Here is a 24946-nt window from a genome sequence, read left to right on the forward strand (position 1 = left end):
CATGATCACCCACTGTTGACCTGGAGCTGACTTTGGTGGAGAATGTGGCCAGAGTAGCACAGGACACAGCAACAGTAGGCTTATTTAAAACATGAGTGAAAGAAAAATACCCATTCAAAACTGAAGTGTAAATTTTTGGGTAGGCAGGCTGTAGTTATCCAACTTGAGGCTTTGCCAGGAAACAAGTTTTATTACCCCCCTTCTCTTGTAAAAAGTACATAGAGTGCTTTCCTGACCATAAACAGACCTTGGATTTTTGTCTGCTCTGCAGCTTAACACCCTCTAACATGGAGAGAAGGACAGCAGCAACTCCTGAAGAAACCAGATTTCTGCCTTCCACAGGTACAGGTCGATCCCCGACATGTACTGACACACCCTGGTCTGGAAATGCAGAGATGCCTAAAACAAAATGGTAAGGCGCTTCCGGGGGGAGGGGAACAAGAGAGGAAAAAAAAAAACCATACAAATTAATTACTTCAGGTCATTCTATTTTACAAAACAGATTCTCCCAGTAGGGTATAACACCCTCATTTTAGCAGTTTTTTTTTGTTTGTTTGCTTGCTTTTAACTTTAACAAGCTTTTGGGGGAGGGGGAGGGGAGGGTTGACGGGCAAGATGTAAGGAATTTCAACCTCCATACTGCCTGCTTTTCACATTCTTTGGCCTCCTAGTCCCTCATCTGTTTTGACTCTTCAGATTTCCTTCTCCACTTGCATCTCAGACCTTCTCATTCTCCAAACACAAAGTCTTTACTTCTCTCATTTTCCCATCAGTTCCACAAAAGCTTTATTTGTCCTTCCACCCTGACCCAAACCTCCAACCTATCAACTTTTCCCATTTCACCCAGTTCAGAGGCTGTGCTGAACTTTTCCACCCATCTGGTCCCAAATCAACTATTTCTACGTGGCTGGATTTGAAGGCCAGCCCACTTAATTCCTAAACTTGCATTACCTGCTTGCTGCTCCTGAGCTGCAAAGAATTGCTGGAGGTAAATACAGAATTGTACCGATCTAAGCAATTATGCAGAATCAGTTGGCGAATACCAGCAAATTTATCAGAAATTGTACAGCTACTTGATGCTTATAGCTGTGGGACCATGGGCAGCAGTATAGTGGGAAATCTAACTCGTATCCAGCTTGGAAATAAATGTCACACTCCATGTAAAATAAATTAATTTTAGGAATATTTTAGTGGAAATAGATTTGGGGGGGGGGGCGGGGCTCCACCTTAATTAGATGGCTAACCATGTTTCTGAACTTAGTCAACTGCAATATATATACATCACCAAAAGCTAGGGGAATAAACTAGCTTTAAAGTTCACCTCCTCACATGTACAACTTTGCCCCCTTAAAAACACATTTGTTGAATGTCAATCCTAGACTTCAACCTTGGCATCAGAGAAGCTAGTTTCAAATATGGCTTTGCTTTTTGTACTGGGCGAATCACTTAAGCTCTCTGGGCCTCATTCAGCTCTCTCATATTTCTGTGAAGTGAGGGGGCGTTGCTAAATGATCTCTGTGAGGTCCCTTTCAGTTCTAGAACCTAAGATTCCTGTGACTAGGACGAAGTCACTTTGGAATCTTGGTTTCCTCAGCTAGAAAATAAAAAGGGCTTTCCTCATGGCAATTCTGTGACGTAAGTAGGGCAAGTATTACTATTTTTATTCTGTCTCTTTTAAAAATGATTTCTCGTGTATTTGACTTTCAATTAAACATACACTGGCAACTATTTAGACTTTTAAAAGTTATAAATGTAGTATGTCCTGATAACTTATTGGTTACTCCCTGTTTCTCCTTCTGTTTTACTAATTCATTGGCCTCTGCATTTTTTCATCTAGTCTGCCACTTACATAGTGCCTACTCTGTTCTTTGCATAAGGTTTAAAAACATTTTTTAAAGAGATTAGACAGGAGAAAGTCCAATATGTACAAAGATATTATTATTAGCAGCTTTTTTCCTGTGGTGAACAAAAACTGGAAACTAAAGGGATGCCCATCCATTGAGGAATAACTGAGTAAGTTGTTTTATATGAATAATACTAACAACAAGAACACAGTTTATATAGTGCTTACTATTTGCCAAGGACTTTACAAATATTATCTTATTTGATCCTCACAACTCTAGGAACTAGATGCTATTATTCTCTTCATTTTACAATTAAGGAAATTAAGGCAAGCAGAGGTTAAGTGACTTGTTCAAAGTCACCAACTGGTAAGTATCTAAAGCCAGATTTAAACTGAAGTCTTTCTGAGTCTAGGCCCAGCTCTCCATCTACTTTGGTACATACCTGCCTGTGATGAATGTGATGGAGTGTTATTGTGTTATAAGAAATGAGGAAATAAATGATTTCACAAAGGCATGGAAAGACATATAAAATTTTGTTTTTTTGCTTTTTGGAGGCAATTGGGATTAAGTGACTTGCCCAAAGGCACACAGCTACTAAATGTGTCAAGTGTATGAGGCTGGATTTGAATTCAGGTCCTCTGGACTCCAGGGCTGGTGCTGAATTCACTGTGCCACCTAGAGACTTATCAATATAAATTGATAAGGAGTAAAGTCAGGCCAAGCAGAAGAATAATTTACACTATGATATTTATATAATAATATAACATCAGTATTAATAAAAATGAACAATTCTGAGGACTTTCATAAACTGAAAAAGAAAAAAGTGAGCAGAATCAAGAGAGCAATTTATACAATGACAATACTGTTAAAAACAAATAACTTTGAAAGTGTGAGGACTATGATAATATAATTATTGTTGTATCAAGTCCAACTCTCTGTGATCCCGTTTGGGTTTTTCTTGGCAAAGAGACTTCAGTGGTCTGCCATTTCCTTCTGCAGCTCATTTTACAAATGAGGGAACTGAGGGGTGGCTAGGTAGCGCAGTGAATAGAGCACCAGCCCTGGAGTCTGGAGGACCTGAGTTCAAGTTCAGCCTCAGACAAAAGCAATATCAAAATTTTTGCCTTAACACAAAACTAGCCATGTAACCGTGGGCAAGTCACTTAGCCCCAATTGCCCTGCCCTCCCCCCTCCAAAAAGCAAAAAAAAAAAACAACAACAAACCCAAAAAATAAAACAAACAAGGAAACTGAGATATGTTAGGGTTAAGTGATTTGCCCAGGATCACACAGCTAGGACGTGTCTGAGACTGGATTTGAACTCAGGAAGATGAGTTTTCTTGACTCCAGGATAGGAGCGCTATCTACTGTACCAGCTAGTTGCCCTTAATCAATACAATTCTCAGTCATTATTCTAGAGGACCAATGATGAAACATGCCATCCAAGACAGAGATAAGGAGTAAAGAGAGTAAAGTGAGTAAAGGAGTAAAGAGAGGGGATGGACTTAGGGTACAGAATGAGGCACAGATATTTTGCATACAGCTACTAAAGGGGTAAATTTGTTTTGCTTGATTATGCATATTTGTTAAAAAAAAAAGAACTATTTTTCTTTTCTTCCCCTCCTTCCCCTCCTCCGATTCCATGTAATGAGGAGGAAAGGACAAGAAAGAGTAAACAGATTTGTAAATTTTTAAATTAAAAATGGCCCGGGGGGGGGGGGGGGGAGCGAGGTGGAAGCATTAATACAGATGTAAAAGATGTGGATATTGCATGCACTTTCAGGTGAGGTCACTGTATTTTTGTTTTTACTTAATTGTTTTATGGTGTTTGATGCAAGCAAGAGACCTTTCAGAGGTAGCTAGATGGAGAAGTAGAAATAACACTGGGCCTGGAATCAGGAAGACCGGAGTTCAAATTCAGCTTCAGAGACTTACCAACTGTGTGACTCTGGACAAGTCACTTTACCTCTGCCTGCCTCAGTTGAGGGTAGTAATACTACTTATCTCCAAGAGTTGCTGTGAAAAGCAAATGAGATAATATTTATAAAATGCTTAGCAAAGTGCTTGGCACACCGTAGGCACTTAATAAATATTTGTTTCCCTCCTTTCATGGAATAGGGTTAATCTGTAAATATTTGCTGTGTTGAAAATGAAACATATCAATAACATTTTTAAATGAATTTGCATTCCTAATATCTATCATTTTAATAGCACTGAGTTCCATTACATTAGTATATAATAGTTTATTCCACCATTACTTTTTAGGTTGTTTCTAGATCTTTGCAATTACACATAATACTACGATATTTTTTCAACAGCTTTGTTTTTTTTTTTAAGGATATCATACCTCAAAGTGCAAAATAATTTTTCCCAATTAGTTTAATATTGTCATATTGTTCTCCCAAAAAACCCTACTAATTTGCAATTCTTCCAAGAATGTGTGAGTGCACCAATTTCTCCTCAACTCTACTTCTCAATAAACTGATCTAACTATAGGGTTATTGATAGTATTAAAACCATGCATTCATTTATCCAAAAAAAGAAATGAGACATATGGGTCCACTGAATGGCCCTCAGATTTTAGAGGGTCCCAAAGTAGGATAAGCTAGCATTCTTTAAACACTCAGGTAGATAGTCCTATACACAAAAGTTGGTAGAATTCCTTCAAAGTTAAAACTGTGCTCTTAAGATATTCATCAGTCAGTCTTATCAGATTATCAGCATTCCCTCTCTCCATAGGGTGAGGGTGATGAGATAACAGATTTGCAGCAATGTGTATTAATCTTTACCTCTGAATTCCCAGTTTTGTTTTGTTGATCTAATTTCCTTTTCCTTCCTTCCTCGGTTCCTTCTTTCCCTCCCTCCTTCCTTCCTCTCTCTCTGTCTCCCTCCCTCCCTTCCTCTCTCTTTTTATCTCCCTGTATCCCTCCCTCTCCTCTCTCTCTCTCTCTGTCTCTCTCTCTCTCTGTCTCTCTGTCTCTGTCTCTCTGTCTCTCTCTCTCTCTCTCTGTCTCCCCCCCCCCCCTTCCTTTCAGATACACTTAGCAATAGTACCTGGAATGTGAGCTTAATGGATACTTATTGACAGACTGACTTTTGATGCATAGTGCATGTATGCTCTGAAGCTACAATCTCATCTTCCTGTAACTGAAAAGCTAGGTCCCTAGAGCACAGCTAGCTACATCTCACTCTCAGGGTTCTAGAGGTACTCCTCCGGGGATAGTAGGGTTCTTTTCTAATGCTTTTGGCTCAATCTCCTATTATCAATAATCAGAGAGGTTTTGTTTCTACTTCTATAATATCATCGACCTTTGTTTTATGATCAATTAATTATTGGCAATTAGCACCGCAAGATCATTTAATGACTGAACAATTAGCTTTTACGAAAGTAGTGTTCTAGGTTGGGCCCGACTCAAGCCCAACTCTGACAATTGAGGTTCAATATTGGAACAAAAGGAGACATTCATCAGCTATTCAGTATCTAACCAGAAGAGATCATAAGCAGCAGCAAGAGATGGATGTTCATCAAGGATAGGCTTTGAGGACACCTCAAGTTGATTAAACTGAGCAAAGCTGAGTTGACCATTGAGATCTGGCCAAACCTCAGGGATTTTCCCAAGTCCCCATGGTTACTTTTGTACATAAGCAATAAGGAAGTATTGTCAATGATCTGAACCCTTAGTCTGTTGGCCCAACTGAAGTCTGACATGGCCTTCCATCACTGGACCTCTGCTCCACCAATTTTTCTTGAAGCTCACAAGGTCACAGCTATCTCTAATACTCCTCCACCTAAAAGATTTATTCACAGTCCACATATCTACCAAGATTGGGGTGGATGGGGGCAGTAATGCTTCTTTCCTTACCCAGAGGCTCATACTTTGTCTTTCCTCATACAGCCAAGAAACAAAGAGAAAGCTGTCCAGTACCTTTTGAATGGACATCCAGTTCTGACTTAGCAGCCAATCTAAAAGTCCAAGTCAGAAAATACTTACATATGCCCTCAAGTGGAGAGATGGGCCCTTCAGTTTCATATAAGAGCTGGGCCCTTCAGTTTCATATAATCAGGCTGTTCTAGAACCAGTCTCAGCAAATGCACACAGTCCCAGAACTGAGCCCTCACTGAACATTTCTACCTTTCTGCCCTCTCCTAATTACAGATGAAAGTGCTTTTACATTTAAGTCTAAGAGAGCAAATCCAAATTAACATACTATCGGAGAACTGAACCAAGTCAAAATCAATATTTTTGTAATAAAGAGAACCAAAAGAAAAAGGAATTTGTGGTAAGTGGAAGGAGAGATAACAGCTTTACCTTAGAGATGCTAAGAAGAGTTAGAAGAATTGGTTTCATTGTGTATTCAAAAACAACAAGAAATACCATTTTGTCTTTTAGTGACCAGGAAGGGGATAAGTGGTGATAATAAATGCAGTTTATATACCAACATCTGTTACAGAGGAAAAAAAAGTAGAGAAATTCTATAAAGAACTTGACAAGATTCTGGAAGTCAAGTCAGTATATAATTGGATACTCAATGTCTTCAATTAAAAGGTAAGCTCAGGTAAGAATAGTGGAAAGTACACTGGAAAATATGACTCAGGTCTTCAATACAAAAGAGGATTACAGACCACTCATAGCTTCCTGGCTATATATCATGAATATTTTCTTTCAGTCATGAAAACATGGTCAGTATTGAACATTATCCAAAAAAAAAATACTACTGGTTATATCTTAACAGACAGGAAAGTTGTCTACATGGTCTTCCAGCTAGTTAGAACAGAGTTCAAAATCAAATTCAAATTCAAAGCAAGAATAAAGAGAGACACTCTGAATGAGAAATTGCAATAGCTTTGCCTTGACCTATTTAAATAATTAGCCTTTGATGCTTAAAAAAAAGAGGAAAAGGAAGATATTTGCTTTGTATCATTTCCTACAAATTTTTTCTTTTTTTTTTTTTTTTGGAGGTGGGAAGGCAGGGCAGTTAGGGTTAAGTGACTTGCCCAAGGCCACACGGCTAGTTTTGTGTTAAGTATCTGAGGTCAGATTTGAACTCAGGTCCTCCTGACACCAGGGTCGATGCTCTATTCACTGTGCCAACTAGCCGCCCCTATAAATTTTAAAGTTATGTAAAACGGTTGCCACAGTGAGGAAGTCAGAAAAGCTCAGATATCATCTTAACTCAAAAATACTTGATCTCCATGCCATGTTGAGAAACCTGATTCTTAAGAGTAGCACTGGTTTAGAATACAAAGTTATTTATAAAACACTGTGGCAGAGAATGGGGAAAGTTTAATGAACATTATCACCTCATAAAAAAGTCAAGCAATAGAAGTGAAAGTAAATGTACTGAAAGCTTAGCATGAGATGCCAACTAAGTGACATATCCCAAGAACATTCCATGGATGAAACAGGCAGGAATATAGCAAATAGACCAGATGGGGTGGCTAGGTGGCACAGTGAAGAGAGCACTGGCCCTGGAGTCAAGAGGACTTGAATTCAAATTCAGCCTCACACACACACACAAAAAAAAACTAGCCGTGTGACCTTGGGCAAGTCACTTTACCCTAGTTGCCCTACCTTCCCCCCTCCAAAAAGCAAAAAACATACCAAAAACTAAAACTAAAACCCCACAAGCAAATAGACCAGAAATAGAACAAAGAGGGTCAATAATGACTTTTCATCATCAATAATAGAATCACCAGATTTAGATCCTCGAATCTTAGTCTCCATAGAGATGTGTCATACAAAAGAAGGTTGAAATATACGTAAAGGCACAAATTTGCAAAGAGTGGCCAGACCAAACACAACATATACATATATATATATATACATATACACAACATATATATATATATACACAACATATACAACAAGAAAATATATAGTGAACTTGACACAATCTTCAAAGAACTGAGGGGTCATTGTATAAAATATCTGAAAAAAAAAGATATAGAAAAAATTGTAGATTTACAAAAGGTAATAAGCAACTAATGCATATATGTCTTATCTTTATAAAATCTTTTTTTTTTTCAAATAATACTGGAACTGTGATTTCCTCACTATAGAACATTCCCAAGATGACTTCTCTCAATGCAGGTCAGTGCCAGAGGCAGCACATGAATTTGGGTCTTCTCAACTACAAGGCCAGCTCTCTATTCATTGTAACAGTGCCTCTTAAAAGGTCTTTATGCGAATAATCCATATTACTGTATATCCATTGTGCAAACTGGAGAAGAGAACAGACAGATTTTTACAGCAGTTCTCATTTTTACACAGCTGACTGAAAGGTACAGAGAATACCAGATTTTACTGTATATTTTATTTTATAATAATTTTTTTTTAATTTTGTAGAACCAAACCACAGACTTAAAGGCTCTCTTTCAACAAGGAATTTCTGGTGTTTATGTTAAAATCATACACGAATTAATCAATCAACAAGCATTTGTTAAGTGCCCAATAATGTATAATGTGCCAGGCACTGTGTGAGGTAGGCACAAGTACAAAGAAACAATTCCGACTCATAAGGAAGGAGTTCATATCCTAATGGGAGAAACAACCCATACATACAGACAGCATAAATATAAAGTGAATAAATAAAAAGTAGCTAAATACAAAATGATTTGGGAGGCAAGGCCCTCAGAGTTGGGGAGATCAGGAAAGCCTTTGTACAGAATACAATGTTTGAGCTGGGTCTTGGAAGATGGGGACTCTTTACGTGGAGTTAAGGACCAAGCACACTCCCAGGCATTGTGAATGGCTGATGAAAAGGTCCATAGGTGAAAGATTGTCGTATGTGAGGAAAAGAGAGAAAGCAAGCTTGGCTGAATCACAGGGTGGAGGTGGAAAGATAGGCTGGGGCCAGGTTCTATATGTCTTTGAAAATTAAGCTGAGGAATTTATATTTTATCCTAGAGGCAATGGAAAGCCACTGGAATTAAATGACTAGAAGATATGCACTTATGGAAATTTCCTTTGGCAGCCATATGTAGGATGGACTAGAGTGGGGAGAGACTTAAAGCAAAGAAACCATTTAGAAATTTGTTGCAATAATCTAGGCCAAGAGCACATGATAGCCTGAACTAAGGTAGTTATACAGCACTACCCCTAGAACTCAACGAACACGGCCTTAGGGGCTCCAGTTTTGGAGGAACCTGATCATCATAGGCTCAAAAAAATATACAATGAAATAAAACAAATAAATTATAAAATGAAAAAAGTCACTAAAATAAAACTGAAATACGCAGGGAAAAATTATGAATGGCCTATACTGTAAGTGTCAAACTCATACCACCACCTTCCTCCCAGCCACAACTAAAACTGGCCTCAAAACTTACTTTGGCCCAAACTAGATTAAAATGTAATTGGGAAATGTTTAACAAAATAAATAAAATACAATGCAACAAAGATAATGTTAATTTGTGGTTTTCTAAGTCAGGAATATCTTTCTCTTTGAGTTTTATACTATTGACTTCCACAACCAAGTGAATACTGCCTTATTTGTACAGGACATATTGTGTAGGATATGGGAATGCATGAAAACACATGAATTAAGCCAGTCAGAGGTCCTGGATTATGTCTGTCAGTCAGTAAACATTTATGAAGTGTCTACTATGAGCCAGGCATTGTGTTAAGGACGGGTACAAAGAAAGACAAAAGACTGTCCCTGTCCTTAAAGAGCTCATAATCCAATGGGAGGAGGAGGACCACACATAAAAGAATGCTGGAAAAGGGCAGGAAGGATGCCCCAAATGGGGCATGGTGAAAACCCAGAGGAGTGTAGCAGGGTGGGAAATGATGGCCTGGCCAGGTGCCCTCCTTAAACACAAAGCCTGGGAGTAACTCTCTGCTATCTACCCTCCATCCTCTACAACCAGGTGGATGAAGGAACCCCCAGGGGCCCCTCCACACTGACGAGGTGTGGGTTTCAGAGATGATGGGATCTTGTAGTAGTCTGAGATTACAGAGCGAATGCTGCGGTATCATGGGAGCCAAAGCTAAGGGAGCTAAGTTATTGATGGCTACTGTGGCTGGATCTCTTGTATGGGGCCCAGCAACCTTTTCCCTTCCCAAGGTGAGTTGTTGGGACTTGTCCAATTGAGTTTAACCCCCCTTAGACACCAGCCCTGGCAGCCACTACTGCCCAAGAATTTGAGGCAGAGACAAGAGGAGGGAGAGAGGAAACCTCTCCATTTCGCTGGTTCAGGATGGCCTGGATGTATTCCCCACCCTACTTTCATCAATGTATCAGGACAAGAGACTGTGCCTAGTTGTCTCAGCATGATTTTTCCAGGTAACCCCAGAACTCTCCATGTAGTCTAAGGGATGCCTTGGCATTGGAGGCAAGGGCCTGTCCCAGTATGCTATGAAAATGGCTTTCCACAGGATTTGGGAAGTCTGTCTGCATGGTTAATGGAGAAAAATGTCAAATCCAAACATATCTTTCATCTTCTCTCAAACTACAGGATGAGGGAGGTAAATGTATCCCCCATATTCATGTCTAATCCCTTCTCTTAGTGCTTTTTTCCTTCATACTCCCAAATGACATGGAATGGGACCAAGTATAAAATGAGGACATAAACAGCATCATCATCAACAGCTACTATTACATGGCACTTTATGGTTTGCAAAGCCATTCTCCTGGAGGGTGAGATACCCTATTTAGTGTGCATTTCACTCCCTCCTTGAGCCAAATTCAATGGGAATAAGGTTGACCCATTCCCTTTTGCCTTCCTGTTCTTCCCCTCCATTGTAACCATTTTCCCTTGCCTCTTCTGTATGAGATAGTTTACCCCAATCTGTCTCTCCCCAGCTCCTTTCATTGTATTCCTCTCACCTCTTAATTTCACCTTTTAAGTATCATTCCTTCCTATTAAATTGGTCCTGTGCCCTCCATCTATGTATACCTGTAAACATATATACACACATTCACATGTGTATTCATATGCCCATATACCCTCATATATAGACATATATATATTTCTAATCCCTTCAACTACTGAGAAAAGTTTCATAAGTTACAATTATTGTTTTTCCATGTAGGAATGTTAATAGTTCAACTTTGATAAGCTCCTTATGATCCCTTTTCCCTATTTACCTTCTCATGCTTCTCTTGTTTCTTGTATCTGAATGTCAAATTTTCTATTCAACTCTGGTTTTTTCATCAAGAATGCTTGAAAGTCCTCTATTCCACTGAATAACCATATTTCCCCCTGAAACATGATACTCAGTTTTGCTGGGTAGGTGATTCTTGGTTTTAATCCCAGCTCCTTTGATCTCCGGAATATCATATTCCAAGCCCTTCGATCCCTCAGTGTAGAAGCTGCCAGATCCTAGGTTATCTTGATTATGTTTCCACAATATTCAAATTGTTTCTTCCTGGCTGCTTGTAATATTCTCTCCTTAATCTGGGAATTCCGGAACCTGGCTATAATATTCCTAGGAGTTTTCTTTTTGGGATCTTTTTCAGGAGGTGATCGGTGGATTCTTTCAACCTCTATTTTGCCCTCTGGTACTAAAACATCAGGGCAGTTTTCTTTGAGAACTTCCTGGAGGATGATTTCTAGGTTCTTACTTTGGTCATAGCTTTCAGGCAGTCCAATAATTTTTAAATTATCTCTCCTGGATCTATTTTCCAGGTCAGTGGTTTTTCCCATGAGATATTTCACATTGCCTTCTATTTTTTCATTTGTTTGGATCTGTTTAACAGCATCTTGATTTCTCATAAAGTCATTAGCTTCTATTTGCTCCAATCTAATTCTGAAGGAATAATTCTCCTCAGTGAGCTTTTGAGATTCTTTTTCCATCTGGCAAATTCGGCTTTTTAAGGCATTCTTCTCCTCATTGCCTTTTTGAGCCTCCTTTGCCATTTGAGTCAGTCTGTTGTTTTGTTTTGTTTTTGCTTTTTGGAGGGCAGTTCGGGTTAAGTAACTTGCCCAAGGTTACACAACTAGTTTTTTTGTGTGTGGGAGTTGTGTCTGAGGTTGGAACCGAACTTGGGTCCTCCTGACTCCAGAGCCGGCGCTTTACTCACTGCGCCACCTAGCCACCCCATCTTTTTTTTTTAATATAATTTTATTGTTGTTTAGTTGTGTTACTCTTCATGACCCCATATGGGGTTTTTTTTTTTTTTAAAGCAATCGGGGTTAAGTAACTTGCTCAAGGTTACATGGCCAGTTATTTCTGAGTGTGGTGCTAAGTATCCGGGATTCGATCCAGGTCGACCGGACACTGGAGCCGGTGCTCTTACTTGCTGTGCTACATGGCCGCCCTAGTCTGTTTTTTAAGGTATTATTTTCCTCAGTCAGGCTGTTGACTCTCATTTCATAATTTTCTTGCATTGTTCTCATTTCTCTTTCCAATTTTTCCTCCACTTCTCTATTTGGTTTTCAAAATCTTTCTTAAGGTCCTCTATGGCCTGTAACCAGCTTGTATTTTCCTTTGAAGCTTTTGGTGCAGGAGTTCTGACTTCACTGTTTTCCTCCTGTTCCATGCTTTGCTCCTTTTTGTCCCCAAAATAGGAGTGTATCGTTGGAATCTTCTGTCTGCTTTGTTTCCTTTGCCTGCTCATTTTGCCACTCAATTACTTGACTTTTGGGCTTTTTGCCACAGTAGGACTCTGCCACCAGACAGGGGAGCTTTCGTCCCAAACTCTGGGGTTTTCTCAGCTGCCTGAAGTATTAGATGGGTGCCCTCTCTGAGGTCTCCACACCCTCTGGCAAGCTGGACACACACCCCAGAACCTCCACCCTAGATTTCAATCCAGATCCAAGCAGGTTAAAGCAAGAGAGATTACCCCTCAGACTGGTGCTTGGTCCCCCTACACTCTGCAGGCCAAGAGCTGAAGCCACCACATGGCACTGGCTGGCTGTGCTGGAGTCTCAGCGGTTTTTCGCCCTGGGGGTAAAAGCCACGCACTCCCACTTACTGGTCCCAAAGTCCAGACTGTACTGACCTCTCACTTTGTCCTTTGTGTCTATGTGTTGATAAATCTGGAAACAGCCACAGCTATCTGATCTGGGGTTCCTCTGGCCAGTGGCTGGTAAGGCCCACCCTGGGGTTAAAGCCTCGCCCCGGCTGGGCTGGGCTCCCAGAGCGCTGTGCTGGATTCCTGCCGGCCTGCCGGGCTGTCCTCAGCGGGAGGTTAGCTTCTCTGTGTCATTTTGTGGGTTCTGCAGCTCCAAAGTTTGTTTAGAGTCCCCTTTTTACATGGATTGGGGAGGGTGGAAGCCAGAGCTGCTTGGAGGTCGTGCTTCTACTCTGCCATCTTGGCTCCGCCCCCAACCCATTTATATGTTATCTGATTTAATTCTTTCAACAAAGGAGATAGGGGTTATTATTATCCCCATTTGACAGGTGAGAAAATTGAGGATGAGAAAGATTAGGTGACTTGCCCAGGGTTCCACAGGCAATAAGAGTCTGAAGCAAGATTATGAATTTCGGTCTTTCTGACTCCAAGACCAGTGCATTCTCCCTTGTACCACCTACACTAAATAACACAATCATTATCTTTGAAACCATAGAAATAGTGAATTTGAATTTGGAAACACATTATTTCATTCTCTGTTATTTGAGAGTGAGGGACTACAATCAGTGGGTATAATATTCATGCGTGCAGATTTCAGCCCAATATAAGATTTGTTGAGAGGCAGCTTGGCTTAGAGCAGACACATGTTATCTGTGTGGCCATGAACAAGTCACTTTAAAACCTCAGCAATAACTCCTCTATGAGGAGATAAAGGGAAAATAAACAATTTTAAAATATGTTATTTATTTAATGGTTTTTGTTGTTCAGTCGTGTCTGACTCTCTGTGACGCCATCTGGGGTTTTCTTGGCAAAAATACTAGAATGCTTTGCCATTTTCTTCACCAGTTCATTTTACAAATGAGGAAACTGAGGCAAAACAAAGTTAAGCGGGGCAGCTAGATGGCACAGTGAATAGAGCACTGGCCTTAGAGTCAGGAGGACCTGAGTTCAAATCCAGCCTAAGACACTTAACACTTATTAGCCTTGTGACCTTGGGCAGGTCACTTAACCCCAATTGTCCTGCTTTCCTCCCTCCAAAAAAAAAAAGCAGAATTAAATGACTTATTCAGAGTCATACAGCTAGTAAGTGTCTAAAGCCATATGTGAACTCAGGTCTTCCTAACTCCAGGCCTGGTGCTTTATCCACTGCACAGCCCAGTTTTCCTCTTATTAATGGTATAAAACCCTTTTTATTCTCACTAAAATACTCATTTTAAAAATCTTTAAATATTGATATTAGTAGCATACTCTCTGTTCTGAGCAATTAACTACTGCTTTTGATGTCCTATATTTGCTTCTCAGCATTTCAAATATATCTCACATTGGCTGCTTAAAAATTCTGGGTGCTTTACCTAAGTTCTTAATAATTCACAAAATAAGCTACTATTTCTTCAAATTTGCCTTAAAATGTATTATAAAATGGTATGACTAACTTTAAATATTACAATGCTCCTATCTAAAGGACCAGATAATTGCCTGTCATCAAAATACACAGGTATGCTAGCTCAATCATGCTGTGTAAGATAGCGCCTTCTGTCATGTAATGTTACTTTAAAGGTTAAAGCATTTTTTCACAGACCAGTGTATTTTAATTTATACTTTTCATGTTTGTGTGTGTTTAAACTGTCAAAAAAAATAGTGCAAAAAACCAAGGCATAGTGCAATTTTAATATGAAAATATTGTTATAAATTTGTATTAACAATTGAAAAGTACCACTTGATTCTATTTTCTTAGGTTATAATTTTGATCCATTTTGTATATTTAATACAAAGTGACTGTTATTTTAATTTCAAGTAGAGTTATACTACCTAGGGTTTCAAAAGAACAAGACACTATGAAGTGCAAAGATAGTATTAATATTCTATTTTCTGGTTGATTTGGACTGCTAATACAACAAAATATACTTTAAAATAACTAAAGTTTAGCATAAGATGGAATAAAAATTATCTATAAAATTACCTACTTCATGAAAATAAATATCATGGGGGGGCTAGGTGGCACAGTGAATAGAGCACTGGCCCTGGAGTTAGGAGGATGTGAGTTCAAATCTGGTCTCAGACACTTTAGATTTACTAGCTGTGTAACCTTGGGCAAGTCACTTAACCGCAATTGCCCCCCCCCAAGGCAAAATTAGTAAATAAATAAATAAATATCATTATAAAACTGTGATCCAACAATACCACTACTAGGTCTGTATCCCAATGAGATCATAAAAAAGGAGAAAGGACCCACATGTACAAAAAAACATTTATATCAATAAATATATCAATATTTTTTTGTGGTGGCAAAGAATTTGAAACTGAAGGGATGTCCATCAATTAGGGAATGGCTGAACAAGTTGTGGAATATGAATTAAATGGAATAGTGTTGTACTCTAAGAAATGATGAGAAGGCAGACTTCAGAAAAAAAACAACTGGAAAGATATACATGAACTGATGCTGAGTGAAGTGAGCAGAACTAGGAGAATATTGTACATAGTAACAATCACACTGTGCAATGACTGATTGATAGACTCAACTCTTTTCAGCAATGCAAGGATCTAAGACAGCTCCAAAAGACTCATGATGGAAAATTCTATCTGCATGTAGAGAAAGAACTCTAGAGTCTGAATGCAGATGGAAGCTCTCCTTTTCTTCTATTGTTTTGTTTTGTTTCTTCTTTCTCATGGTCCCTCCCATTAGTTCTAATTCTTCTTTACATCCTGACTAATGTGAAAATATGTTTAATATGAATGTATAAGCAGAGCCTGTATCAGACTGCATACTGTCTTGAGGAGGGGGGAAGGAAGGGGAGGATTAAAAACTCAAAATCTTATGGAAATGAATGCTGAAAACTAAAAATAAATAAAAAATTAAAAAAATATATATCATTGTTCTAGGAAGGACTTTTTCCCCCATGAGAAATGTACTGAAACTGAGTTTCAATCTCTGTTAAAGTTTTTATTCACTAGGTTTTATTCTCTGACACATGCTATTGCAAATAGAACAACATTTTCAGTTTTTCTTGGAATGGGTATTATTGAGGAGTGATCGCAGGCTATTTGCTGTATTCTAACTTCTGGGTATTAGCTTTTGAATGGTCTTGAAAACACTTTCTGAAAATGAAGTTATGGATATTTGTGGTGTGTTGAGGGCTGTGGTCCCTCAAGTGAGGTGAGCCGTCACCATTTTCCTGGAATTTCTGAGAAATCGTGTTTTGAATAGCTGAGAAGACAGATGGGGGGATTCACTCTTTAACTGTCAGTGGTCTGGCCACTGTGTGGAACTGTATCCAGAATGGTCGAGTAGACTATAAGAGTAATGCAAATTTAAACAGTCATTTCTGCTACATATAGCTCAGCATACTTAGGACAAAGTAAATATTCTAAACTAAGCTTTCTAAATCTTCATCGAAAAATCAATAGACCACACAGATCCACGAATTTTGTTATGCATTTTTAAATCAAATTGTTTATGGAGACAAAGGACCCCCAAAAAGTGTGGCCGGGGGCCACATAGATCCTAAGGGCACCCCTGGTTCTATGAGGCAAGAAGAGTTAGATATGAAAGACACTGTGGATATGGATAGAAACAGTACCCATCTGGCAACTAATTGTATATGTGGGATAGAAGGAAATGAGGAACAGAAGATAATATGGAGATTATGAACCTGGGAGGCTAGAAGGATGGTAGTCCTTCCAAAAGAAATGAGAAAATGTGGAAGCAGGGATTTGAGGAGGGAGGAAGAGTTGTCAGAAATGTAGGAAAAGAATAGGAATGAAAAGGAGCACTCCTCTGATTATTAGTCATTGTCAAGGAGGATACCCAGCCCAGGATCCAAAAGGAAAATGGCTTCCTCACAAACGGTAAGGTTTTCCAGGCATTCTTGTCTGTAGAGATATTGTACTGATTGCCTCAAACCCAAGAATGTTAGAGGGTCTCCTTAATGAGATGTAGGGTCAAAAGAGATTGACCTAATCATCCATAAGGGAAAAAGTAAGTGGATAAAAATACATATTTTCCAAGCTGTGACAGGCAATTGGACAGCCAGTCTACTGAGTTAACACATTAGTACATATATGTGGAACAGGCACTGCAAGAGATCATTAATTATGCCTAGAAATGAATAAGAGGCGGAAAAAAAAGCAGGCTAGATTGCATTTGGGAAATTGTGCCAGGCTTTGATGATCCCATGCTGATCCCCAACACAAAGACACTTTTTCTTTTTTTTAGGCACAAATATATTCCTGACAACACTGTATGGCTGCAATTAATGAAATAACACAGTCTCCGAAGAATCGACATAGTAGGTGACCCAGAGGGCAATAAAGTGACACAAGAACCGTGTAAGCAGCTATTTCCAATAATAACCTGTGTGCAAGAAGTGTTGTAAGGGATATTATAAAGGAAAAATGATAAGAAAATGTCAGGCAGGTAGATCAAACAAAATAGATGAAGGCCTAAAACTACACTGTTAGAAAGTCTGGGCTAGAGAAAGACTCCTAGTACTTTGGGTTGTTCCTCTGTAAAGGATTCACTGTGGGAGGACATGGACACAATTCTAACAGAATGAAAAGGGGTGGACTGGTTACTATCTGCACAAAAAAATGGAGGTATAAAACCTCGCCCCGGAAAACTGCGCCTCTGGGGCCCCTAACTACTTTTCCCAGGCTTAATATGGACTATTTGGGGCCATCAGTTTTGCAAATCACAGTATAAGTTTCCACCAGTACAATGCTATCTTACTTAAAGACAAGCAGGTACACAGGTGCAAAAGCATTTAATTAAGGCAAGGAAAATCAATTAGTAAAACTGGCAAATTAAAGTTCGTTTTTAAAAAGTGGTGAATGGGAAAGAAATTTCACAAGGAAAATTTATGAGCATTTGGAGGACTATATCTCAGTACTTGAGTGGACAGGGTGGGCCAACTGTCAATTTTTCCTTCATCTGTCTTCAGCCTAAACCTCAGTGGCCAGCTCACTGATGCTCAGTAGCACACCAGGAAACCCCTTTCCATGTGGTTCTCCATCTGTTTGCTTCCATGTTCTTTTCCAAGTTTGTGCCTCCCTCCTGACAGAATCCGGGAGCTCAGAGACCCTCTGGATTCTGACATCTTGGAACATCCACCAGTTAATAGCAAAGCAGCCCCCATATCTCACCATTTGGGGCTCTTTAGCCCACAAGGGAGAACTCCATTAAGAACAACCAAATACACCAATATTTTATTGTATACACAAATCAACTGAAGAGACAGCCATTGTTGTTTTAACTGGTATTTAATTAAATCTACAAATTAATTCTGGGAGGATTGTCATTTTTACTAAATTTAGTACCTTTTAATAATTCTGGTGTCAAAAAAAATAGCATTATTAGTATATATTAGTATAATTCCACTTTGACTTCACTGGAGATAATTATCTTCCAAGTCCAAGAAAGGACAAATGGGAGTGGGCATGAAAGAAAAAAGGAAATGAGAAAGGTGGGTGGCCAGACATTCAAGATACCTGCCCAGAAGCTGTACACAAGATAAGGAAATACTGAACCCCAACAGAGGAGTAGTAAAGGTGTTGGAATGATATTCCATTATCTTGCTAGAGACACTTATATAGGTACACATTTTACATCACAGAACTTTTTCGGAAAAAGTTGTATGTAGATCAGATTTTTGTACCTATAATAAACTTTTGTTCAACGTACTGAGATTTATATTAAAGGAATTTTATAATGAGTCCTTTTGTAAAGTGAATAACCATTCCTGATCTCCAGCTCTCTCTAAATCTACATTTTAGTGTATCGTGTTTACTAAAAATAATGTGTGAGTAAAAAAAAAACACACTAGACTGAAGGGTCAGCTACAAGGTCTGGGAATGGCCACAGGATTTAGAACTGAAAGGGGACCAAAGATTATTTAGTCCAGTCCCCTTATTCTATAGATGAGGAAACTGAGGCCCAGAGAAGTTGTCTAATGTCATGTAAATTGCAAGCAGCAAAGATGGAAGATGAAATCATATCCCCTAATTCTCAATCCATTGTTTTCCAATTATGCCACATAGTCTACCAGAAGCAGCTGGGCCAAGGGTTTCTACTTCCCAAAGCTGGGTCATTCCAGGGACAGCTCTGATCCAAAGTGAGGTAGCTAGTGGGTCCTAGCACCAGCAAATTCTGATTATAAAGGGAAAAGAAGGGGAAAAAGAAGTCCATTTTAAAAAAGGCAAACTTATGAAGGTGGAACCAAAAGTGATTTAAAGATCTCCTTAGGAGGAAATGGAGTGGCATTATGAGAAGAGCCCATGAACCACTTCCAAGGCCTCGATATTCCAGCAGCTTGGTAAATCTGTCTGGCTCAGCAGGGAGGAGTCACACCGCAAGCATTCGGCAAAAAGCCAATTCCCAGCAATCCTGCCTCTTTGGTCTCTGTGAATGGTTGGAATCTGTGTTTGTGTTCTTCAGTAAATCATGACCGTCAATCTTTATGCCTTGTAGGAAAAAAAAAATCTGGAAGTTCAAGCAATTCCATCTAAGGAAAACTGATGGAAATGAATAATGACCAAATATCTCCTCAATGAAAATCAGGTTATGGAAACCACAGTATAGTAATCCCATTCTGTTTATAGGTTCAGAACCAAGTAGGTTCACATGAGCCTGAAGACCACAGATCAAATTAGGCCTAGAAGAAATGTAATGAGCTTTTGCCCTCTCTTTTCTAAGGACATGGCACGGGGTGGCAAGGATGTTGTTATAAGGGTCCTTAACCAAATGTTATGGGAAGTAACAGCAGCAAGAATGAGGATGGCTGGGTGTTGGGAGGAGGTTAAATATAAATATAATCTATATTAGTACCTATAGTAAATATAGCATTAGTAATTTGTAGCAGTTTTGTCTTGCTTTTGCAGTGGGTGGGGAAGGGGAATTTGGGAGGGAGAGAATTTGAAACTCAAAATAAATAAAAGTCCAATAAAAAATAAATAAAAAGTCCAAAAAGAGTTAGTGGGGATGGAGGGTCAATCTCAGGATAAAGAAGACCTGGGTCAAGTTCTGCCTCTGACACTTAATGTCTTTAAGTATCTTGAATTTTGTTTTTTGAATTTGTATTTATTCTGACTGTATTTACACACAGACCTGTTGTTTCCTCCCATAAAATATAAGCTCTTGGACAATAGTAACTATTTTGTTTTTTTGGTCTTAGTATGTCTGGCATCTAGCAAATAGGTCCTTATTAAATGCTTATTGAATGACCACAGGAATAATTTAACCCCTCAGTGCACCAGGCAACTATACAAATACTAGCTATTATTATTATCATCTAAGACTGCATGTTAATGTTCATGTTCTTCATCAGAGGTCTCCACATAGGAGGATGAAATCACAGGTCTAAACAAAGTTTTCTATATACATGTATATTTATTTCTGTACACACATATACATATATGCATACATACACAGGTTGTGCTAGAGCCAGCTAAAACCAGCTCTCAAGCACATTGTTAAATTTTCAGGGTAAGCATTTACACCCTGAAACAGGCAAAATCTACAAACCAAGGCTTGGTTTATTATTTTGTTCATTATTTAGAGAAAGTGATGGAGAAAATGTTAAATAATGCAGATTAAACTTTAAAAGTTATGTCCTGCATACAATTTTTTTTAAAGAAAGCCAGGGGTTAAATATTTACCAGCACAACTTTAAGTGTGTATGTGTTTATGTGCATCTGTATGTGTAGGTGTGTGTATATGCATATATGTGTCTATGTGCAGATGTATGTAGGTATAGGTATGTGAGTGTGTGTTTATATGCATGTACATACATATTAGCGTATTGCAGGTGTGTGTGTAGGTGTAAGTATTGCCATGTGTATAGGGATAGGGCTATGTATGTGTGGGACAACTAGGAGAAGCAGTGGAGAGTCCTGGGCCTGGAGTCAGCAAGACCTAATTTCAAACCCCACCTCAGACACTTACTAGCTGTGTGACCCTGGGCAAGTCATATCACCCTGTTTGCCTCAGTTTCCTCATCTGTCAAATGAGCAGGAGAAGGAAATGGCAGACCACTCCAGTATCTTTGCCAAGAAAACCCCAAATGGGGTCATGAAGAGTCAGTCCAGGGGAGGCTAGGTGGCAGTGAATAGTCAGGAGGATCTGAGTTCAAGTCCGGCCTCAAACGCTTAACACAAAAACTAGCCTTGTGACCTTGGGCAAGTCACTTAACCCCAATTGCCCTACCATATCTCCTCCAAAGAAAAGCAAAAAAAAGAAAAAGTCAGTTGGACACGGCTGAAAAACGACCTAAACAAACGTGTATGTGTGGGTATAGGTCTATGTGTGTCTGTGTGTAGAAATGGTGTCCCAAAAGTCTTGATGCAGCTTCCGGCTTCGCACTCAGACTTTCGGGGCACGCTGTCTACATGCAAGGTCGATAAGAATTTAAAAGGGCAGAGAAAATCTGGACGCCAGCTTTTTAATGTTTCTAACTACACGAAAAGTATCGAGTGCACAATCAGTCCGCAACTGATTCCATTTCTACCAAGCACAAACACAAGGTTAGGCTGATAACTCCCCCTCCCCCGTCGGCCTCCTCCTCGCCCCGCCCCCCTCCCCTCCCCTTTCCCTTTCCCTTTCCCTTTCCCTTTCCCCTTCCCCTTCCCCTTCCCCCTCCCCCTCCCCTACCTCGCGAGCACTGTGCGGGAAGAGCCTTACCTGACTCCTCGTGACGTCACAGCTCCGGAGCCTTCTGGGGGCGGAGGGAAGGGGGCAGGGTTCGCAGCGACATGCAGGGCCAGGCTCGACCAGCAGGTGTCACTTCCCCAGCTTCAGAAATCCGCTCTCGCTTCCCAAATGGAGGCTTGCGGAGCTGAGCAGAAGGGAGGAGGGGGAAGGGGCGGAGGAGGAGGTGGCCTGGGGAGGGGGCGGGAGCGCAGGGGCCCAGGGCGCCGGCTCCCTCCCTGGGCCTGCTGTCCCTCACCTCCCTCAGTTTCCGCCCTGGATGGAGCCAGGCCTGCGGGGGGGAGGGGAGCCCGCGCACTGCCATGCAAGAGCTGGGGCCCGTCGGTGCCAGGGCGGCCCCACGGGACGGCGCGCCCTGGGGATGCCTGGGTGTCCCCGGGCACGTGCTTCTCTTCTTCCCAGAAAGCAGTTGGAGGAAGGCACGGCCCTGTTATTCCTTTGGAGGAAATTCGGTTTCTCAACATGTCCTGTTTTGAAAGAGGCCGCTGTGTTGGGTAACGACAGCAGCTAAGGCTCTAGCCAAGCCTCCCCCCAGCCCCAAAGGAGTGGGCTTGGCTGGAGCCGGGCCCGCTGGGACAATGGGGGCAGCCAGGTCTTGGAGCTGAAGACCCAGAGCATTGTTCAACTTGTCCTGGGGTTTCTGCAAGGAAGCAGTTCGGGCCCCAGAGCACGCACGCAAGTGTGGTTTGTGGGTGCAGGGCTACCTCCCCCTTGTAAGAGAGCGGCCCTCCTCACAGCTGGGATCCCAGTTTGAGCCCCACCTGGACCCGTGGTCTGGATGCTTCAGCCCAGCCCACTGTCTAAGGTAAATCCCAGGGAGACTGGAGGAGAGGATGTAAATGGATGAGAATAGCCCATCACCAACACTGAACCCACCCCACCCCACCCCAGAACTCCGGCCTTGCTTATAATGGGGCATGTGTCAAAGACGACCCTCTGCCAGTGAAAGCAGTCCCTATATGGGCCGGGTTCTGTAGGGCTCATCCCAAGTTCCCCTTTCAATCTGCTTTCACTCATTCATTCGTTTTTTAAAAAAATCAACCCTGTATTAGGTGAGTGATGAGGCAATGAATCGACAAGAATGTATTGTGTTTACTAGGTTCCGTGGCATGTGGATAAAGAGCCACCCCACGAATCAGGAAACCCTGGGTTCGAGCCCTTCCCACCCCCCCCAAAAAAACACCAAACAAACGTACTTAATCTTTCTGGCCTCCCCCCTCTCCTCCACCCCAGCAACTCTCCAAAACCGAAACTTAGGTAAAAAGAGTTGCTAGGGAGTAGAGATGCATTTGTGTGCACGGGGCCTGGCACACAGGAGGCTTTAATAAATACTTGTTGCTTGATTGATAGTAAATATGGGGCTAGCCTCAAAATCATATATCAATATACATCAAATCATACTTAAGGTAAAATGAGCCATCCTTAATCCTGGCTAACGCTGTTAGGGGTAAAATTAAGGGCAGTGTATTGTCCTGCTTCTGCATTAGCATCTAAGCTTCTAGTGAGTAAGTGATTGTTTCATTCTGTCTCTCTACTGCCTAGCCCAGTGTCTGTCACATTATAGGTCCTTAATAAATGATCCTGCATGTATTGATTGATTCCCTTTATTTAATTCGACTCAATTCAACAAGCTTTTACTAACAATCTGCACTGTGGCTACACTAGGAAAACGAAAACCTAAGTTCTACAAAAGTGAGTTGAGGTATTTGGATTTTTTTTTAATTTTTGTTTTTTTAATAAAACAATCAGATGTATAGGGGATTGAAAGAAAGACTCTTTCCTCACTTAGTAGTCCAACAAAGGACTAGGGTAGCCTTAGTCCCCAGATTCTGTAAGCAATGACAAATTCAACACACATTCACAGAAAACAATCTTAAATTCCCAAGGCTTACTTATCTTTGCTCTTGGCCAGCTTCTGAAATGGAGGAGTGTCTTAGTGGTCAAAACATTAGTTGGGAGCTGCCTGGAATCCATCTAGGCTGATATTTTGTCCCCTCTGTCTTCTGAGTTAGAATATCTGCACACCTGCACAGCGCCTGTTAGGTTATTTTAAATGAAACTATAATAACAAAAGGAAGTAGTAGTAGTATATATACCAAAATGTAAAATTATGTAGATGTGTATATATGTATCTGTATATGGGTGTATTTTAATGTATATGGGTGTATTTAAATGTCTTCTATATTTAAACATATGTCTTACATGTTTAAATACATAATATAATACATATAAGTATTTTACACCCCAGTTCTCTGAGCTCTGTGAAAACCTTAAAGACTTGATGACATTTTCAAAAGAGAAAATGTTTACTTAGCAGAAAATCATAGCAAACAGAGCTCAGAGCCTTTGTTTTTCTGCCCATGCCTACCTAAATCCCAAACTGGCCATCTCAGTTGTCCCTGCACTTATAATGAAATAATTCACTTCCTGTTGTGAGCTGGTACTGCATGATTGCTGTACTGCTGCCTTGCTGTGCCCTGAGGGTGGCTCTAACATCCCAATAAACAATATTTATGATTAGTGGAAAAGTGCCCGTAAATGCAGTGTATCCACGGAAGATCCTAAGATTTAGAATTGGGAAGGACCCATCTAGTCCACCCCTCTCGATTTACTACTGACCAGAGAGAAAAGTGGTTTGCCCAAAGTCACAGAACTAATAAGCAGAAGAGTCAGTGTTGAAACCTAGGTCTTTTGCTTAAAAATACAAAGTTCTTTCCAAAATACTAAGCTCCCTCCCTATTTGTAAAATGAGACATATTTTGGTTGTCACTAAACTCGATAGGCAACTTGCCAATTTGGCAGTCAGGAAAGCCTGGGTTCAAATTCTGCCTTTGATACACACTGGCTGTGTTACTGACCCTGGGCAGGTGATTTGATCCCTCAGGTTCTCAAACAACTCTCGAGGAATGTAAATTACAGAGCAGTTGAAAAGGGAGCTTCCTAACTAAGAATTCCCTACACTGATGATACCATAGCAGAGTCCAAACCACCCCTTCTCACCTTCCAAAAAACTTGAGAAGTATATATTTAGTAGATCCTTCCACCTGGTAGGTATATGTATACTCTTTTACATATTAAATAAATGTGCTGGAGAAAAATTAAATAATTTCTGTTAGATGAATCTTATTTTCTCATAAACTTCCATCATAAAATTGGAAAATGATACTGTGGTGGCCTGCCCTGTAGAAATTCCAGGCTACATTTAATTGTTCCTGTGGCCCCTAGCTCACTTTTCCACTGTAATGCCTTTGTAACTTCACAATGCTGTCCCAACTCTGTGGCCTCTGTTCAGGCCATTCATTGGCTTCTCCCTCCCCTGCATCATTCACTATCTGTGAATCTGGCTTTGGTTTGCATTGACAACAAAGGTAACTCTAACACAGGCA

General features: G+C 40.3%; 2 long non-coding RNA genes across 3 annotated transcripts in view; one reads left to right on the top strand and one right to left on the bottom strand.

The window, feature by feature from the left end:
• Nucleotides 1-21732, bottom strand: part of LOC138155443 (uncharacterized) — a 64931-nt gene extending 43199 nt beyond the window's left edge. The window contains exons 1-2 of one of the 2 annotated variants that reach the window (XR_011166831.1): nt 21534-21732; nt 248-420 (exon numbers count right to left, since the gene is read on the bottom strand). This is a non-coding gene — a long non-coding RNA (uncharacterized lncRNA). The remainder of the gene's footprint in view (nt 1-247; nt 421-21533) is intronic. The other variant, XR_011166830.1, reaches the window with a different exon arrangement.
• LOC138155444 (uncharacterized) lies at nt 279-17344 on the top strand. Its single transcript, XR_011166832.1, has 4 exons — nt 279-412; nt 6001-6124; nt 6235-6390; nt 17076-17344. It is a non-coding gene; the product is annotated as an uncharacterized lncRNA (long non-coding RNA).
• Nucleotides 21733-24946: the final 3214 nt, after the last annotated feature.

This window comes from Petaurus breviceps, unplaced genomic scaffold (assembly GCF_028583685.1).
Source record: "Petaurus breviceps papuanus isolate PSGF00001 unplaced genomic scaffold, PetGlider_PUasm1.0 91133, whole genome shotgun sequence".
Lineage (NCBI taxonomy): Eukaryota > Metazoa > Chordata > Mammalia > Diprotodontia > Petauridae > Petaurus > Petaurus breviceps.